This window comes from Pteropus vampyrus, unplaced genomic scaffold (assembly GCF_000151845.1).
Source record: "Pteropus vampyrus isolate Shadow unplaced genomic scaffold, Pvam_2.0 Scaffold80, whole genome shotgun sequence".
Taxonomy (NCBI): Eukaryota; Metazoa; Chordata; class Mammalia; order Chiroptera; family Pteropodidae; genus Pteropus; species Pteropus vampyrus.
Genome location: NW_011888861.1, coordinates 3993516 through 3998937, shown reverse-complemented (window position 1 = coordinate 3998937; position 5422 = coordinate 3993516). Strand labels below are relative to the sequence as shown.

The 5422-nt window shown below is 38.2% G+C and overlaps 1 pseudogene; it reads left to right on the top strand.

The window, feature by feature from the left end:
- Positions 1-4366: 4366 nt before the first annotated feature.
- On the top strand, positions 4367-4646 carry LOC105293942 (annotated as a pseudogene).
- Positions 4647-5422: the final 776 nt, after the last annotated feature.

The window sequence follows — 5422 nt, the reverse complement described above, 5'->3', positions numbered from 1 at the left end:
AGAACATTGCTGACCTTAAATCTTTTAAAATGCTTGCCTTTCTTTTCTTCCTTATAGTACTCAGGAGACCTATTTCACCCAAGTCTTTTCGATCCTTTTATTCCTAGTGAATATATGTATATATATTTCCCTATATGTCTGCCCTATTTGTCTAGTTTAAAAAAAAAAAAATCACACTATTATTCTGGGTGCTTTCCTACTAAGGCAGACAAGCAAAGCACAGCAGGGCACAAGCTCTTCTGAGTTCTTTTCTGGTCCTTGCATTTAGACTTCATCGATTTCCTCTTAATTAAGTTCCATTGGAACTAGCCCCATCAACAACCAATATTTGTTAAGGATTGCAAAGAGCCACTGTTTTACAGGGAGAGAATTTCACCAGCACCACCACGAAATATTACTGACGTGTGGTCACAGCAACAAACAGATTTGGGGATGCCAAGAACTGTAGATTCAAAAGCAAGTGTCAAAGTGCCCTCTAGTGGTGCATACAGCATACCGACCCATAGAATCCTTTCTCCAGAGCAAAGGGGGACGCAAGTTGCAAAGATACAGGCCTCCTGGAAGCTTGGCTATTTGAATTCTATTTTCAGTTTCCTCCAGAAACCCTGAGGTTCAGACAGGGTATGACACTTGAAGATTTAAGTTAATTAAAAAGAAGCTTCTGGCATCCAAGACCAGGTAGAATAATGAGTACCAAGAGGCTGTGTAAAATGAAATACCCTCCATTGTATGCTAAGGATAAGCATCTGGCATTTCTTGTCAGTCTGCTCAGAAAAATTGAGTTCTGGTAGCAGTTTTTCAGCTAGGACTGACATAACTTGATTGTTTAATGATTTATTGCTTTATTATACACTGACCTAGAGGGAGCATCTTCACTAAGCTACTTCATTTTGGTGACAAATAACCTACTATCTAGAATGACCAAGAAATATTCCTCTCTGAATTCTTTGAGAAACATAGGGTTTAATTTTGGGTATTTGAGTTCTTCTGGTAATAGGTAGCAAGATTATACCATTTTCATTAATATCCTAAAAGCCAGTATAAATTATCTGTGGTTGATTAGGAATTTTAATGTACTAATTGAGTTCTTACATAAGAGGCAGCACACTGTTCTGAAAGAAATTCTGGCCTGAAGGAGATACAGATCACGGTATTGTTTCTGATAGTAACTAGGTAACTTTGGGCAAGTCCTTTAACATCTCTGGGCCTCAGTTTCCCCATTAATAAATGAAAAACCTGGACTAATAATTTGTTATCCCTTTCAGCTCTAAAATGATCTAATTTATAAAAATCATTTGGCAGAGATATATTTAAGTAATATGTTTGTTACTTAAGTAACATGTTTGTGTGTGTGTATATTTCCTGATCAACCCCAGATTACTCTCTCCTCGCCCAGTCCTAAGCAGAAACCAAGATTCAAAGAACCAGCTGAGGTAAAAGTAGGACCAATACTGGCATGTTAGCCTAGAGAGTCTGCTTTCCTCTCCCTGAATCTAGAAAATACAGGTGCTAGGGAAAGAGGAAAAGTGGTGAATTACTCAAATGAGGAAAATAAAGCCCAAGCTGAGTGGAGGTAGGAGACATCAAAGAGAAGAGAGAATTTCCAGCTTGGGTATCAGGACCTAGAAAGGAAGGAACTCAAAAGGACAAGCCCCTCTGTGGACCCACTGACTCATCACCCATAGCAACCAGTCCTGGGCACAGTAGTCTTTCCTGAACAGACATGGGACATGGACGCCTTACGTGTTTTGGGGGCAAGAAGGGAACACTTCTTTGATCCCCTTCTCCTGACTGCAGAAGAGCGAAGGGAAACAAGTTGGACATGTCCAGAGCTTTTGTGCGAAGGTGCACTTAGTAATATTAATAATGGAGATGGAGATGTGTGCACATCAGTTTTTATCAATCAATCATGTTTTAGAGGACTTTTCTATTTCCTTTTTAAATTGAAAAGTAGCTTTAGCTATATAATTAATTTCCATTCTTGATTAAAGTAATTATCTCCTAAGAATCTAAGGCTTCAATGATCTCTGAGAATGCTTCCAGGTGTGAAATATAATTATTCTAAGGCTTTTCTAAGCTCAGGTTATTATGTTAGGCTTTCAATTAGGCTTAATTGTACCAGAATTTTAGTACACGAAATGTTATTTTAGATGGGTAGTTCACCATCTGAAATGTGGAATTCCTTCTTTTACATAGCAGAGTGGTATGTAGTCAGGTTTATGCATTGTTTCTATATGAAGCTATCAGTCAGAGATAGGGCGGATGTCACAAATTAATTTTAACATTAATATAAATGTAATAAAAGAGTACATTCGATCAAATATAGTAGATGCCTCACACACAAATTAGAGGTAGTCTTAAATTTGATTAGACATAGAGGAAACAAGAACAAACAAAAAAAGTGGGAGTTTGTTTCATTGCTAAAGAGAAAGTGAAAAAATATGCATATTTGTAAATGTTCTAATTTTTCAAGGAAGACTTCTTACAAAGCTGGATTTTTTATTTGATGTTGTTTTTATTTTTAAAGAGAGGTTGAAAGAATGCAGAGAAATCAATAAAACCCTTATGGTTGGATAAGGGGAGCTGTTTCCAGGGCAACAAGGGAGGAAGAAATGCTTTGGATTTGAAGGAGACAGCATTTGACTAATGCAACGAAAAGAGGTGAAAGAAAACAGATCAGAGACCAGATCCTTGGCCAAACTAAGAATAGAAAATACATTACTCAAGTCTTTGCTGCTTCTCTATTTAGTGCTCCAAACTGCCCACTCCCGACTCCCAGCACCCAGTCCCCTCCCAGTTCACAGGCCCTTCCTTCGTGCTTGCATTCTCTCTTTTCCCTCTAACTACATTTTAGCTCAGAACAGGATTAGAGACACACAAAAAATTTTACTTCTCACAGTGGCTTTGACATTTTCACATGAGAAAAAGTCTCATGCTAGAGTTTCTCCAAGGACAACAACCACTTCTTAGGGGCTGGGCGGCAGGAAAGAGCCCAAAATAGGGGAAGTGTGATGTGCACATGAACATCTAGTTTAATCTTTAACCTGTATACATATTTTTATACTACTCGTTAATCCATCTGGTTAATCAGTGGTTACAGCTAACTATTTGTTAAATGCTATGTTCTAGGCAAAGTAGTAAAGACTATATATACATTATATTATTTAATTCTCTCAGTAAACTCCTTGAAATATGTATTGTGTTTTCTGCATTTTTGTATGAGAAAACAGAAGCTCAGAACAATTGCAGAAGTTGTCTAGCATCCCACAGTTAACAAGTGGTGAAGCTGAGTCTCAAACCCAGGTGCGTCCTGTCAGCAGAATGACCTTGTAAATTGGGATTCATCAGTCAGATAAAGCCAAGAGAGGAATCCCAAATTCCACTAGCTACCATTTCAATATCCGTCAGAGTAGCATGGTCATAAGAGGCAGGAAGTTTATGAAAACATTTCAAGATTCCATTAAGTTTAAAGATCTTTAAAATTGGCCAGAAAAGACATTTAAAGGTCTTAAGAGAAAATCATTGAATCAAGGAATCAGTCTGAATGGGAACTGCAGACTTCCATGGGTATACAGATATTCCTACAACATGGGGGCACATGAGCTATGCAACTGTCAAAATTTATGATGGAGAACTTAACCCAGACACAAATTGAGAGCAGCTCTCACACCCTATGTTGGTACGGACCACTCTACAGAGAGAACTCTGTGTCTACAACTGAGCTCTATAGCCATAATAGCCCCTTTCCTTAATTTCCTTTTCCCTTCTCTGTAAAGAGCTTTTTGCTTCTACTTATGCTTCTTGTGCAAATGGCTTGTCATGGCTGCATGTACTGAATTACAAACCTTCCTTTATCCTGAAAAAAATCCTTTTTGATGACAGAATACTTAGTCGACTTTCTTTAGTGGTTGACACAGTCAACACCTCAAGTTCTCGTTTCCCTGTTACAGACCATGAATACAGCTCAGTAGTTTCCATCACAATCACCGACAACAATGCCGACAAGTCCTCGGCCAATATTGATGGTTGTTGTGCAACCTCAGGCAAATTGAGAAGCTATCCAAAATATTACATTGGAAAGTAGCCCCTGATATTGTAGAGGATCTATAGTTTCCATAGGATTCAAGTGAATAAACATATTTAGAAATCATTATTTAGAAGTAATTGAGATGTTTAAATATGTTAAAATATGTTAATTTGTGATGTTTAAAAGATATTAACTTGTGATGTTTAAAACATTTAAGAGTTGCAGTACAAAGAAGTAGAAAGAAGAAGCAAGAACGACCAACCAAAGCCCGTCCACTGTGCTGCATCCCTGCATCCAGCACCTATGTCTGGCTGCTGTCCTCCAGCCGCCATCATCACCATGCCCTAGAGAAAGACTGAAAGGGATGCTAAGGGAGATAAAGCCAAGGTAAAGGATGAAGCACAGAGAAGATCTGCAAGGTTATCTACTAAACCTCACCTCCAAAGCCAGAGCCCAAGCTCCCCTCCCCCGCAAAAAAACCTGTGAAGAAGGGAGAAAGGTACGCTAAGGGGAAAATGGCAAAGCTGATTCTGGCAAGGATGGGAAGAACCCTGCAGAAGATGGAGCTGCCAGATCAGACCAGGCACAGAAAGCTGAAGATGCTGGAGTCGCCAAGTAAAGTGTGTGCACTTTTAATAACTGTACTTCTGGTGACTGTACAGTTCGAAATACTATTTTTATCAAGTTTTATAATAAAAATAAAATAAAATGTTCCAGAGAATCAAAAACATAATATTAATTAATGTTTTGAACTAAGCAAGAATCTGTAGATATGTGGTATTTAGGTATTTTTAATTTTTAAGGATATATGGTTTTGTAACTCCAACTTGAAATACATATTAATATATCTGTTGAGATGAGGTTGTAAAACATAGAAAATTTAAAAAAAAAAAATAACACTGACTTAAACAAGAAGTAAGCTTATTTCTCTGTTGCAATCAGGAAGCCCAGAAACCATCCTACCAGGACTGGGATGAGCTCCACAATGAGTGGCAGGGACTCTGGCTCTTTCTATCATGTTGCTGTACTCTTTATTATTCCCGAGGTCACATAGGGAACAAGATAGCATCCATTACATTCAGATAGCCAGAAGGAACCAGGAAGGAGAGAGAATAGGGACATGACCCTTACCTTTAAGAAAGTTTCCTGGGGGTGAGGACTCCAACATATAAATTTGGGGGTGGGCACACAATGTAGTCCACAACAATACCTGTGGAAAGAACTTGGTCACAAGGCCACTCTTAAGTACAAGAGAGGTTGGAAAATGTAGTCTGTTTTGTAGGAGATGATGTGCCCTGATAAAAATCAAATTCTCTATTACTATGGAGGAAGGAAAAATATATGTTTGAGGATAAGTAATAGTTTTCATCATAGTTACACCTGTAACTTTAAAGT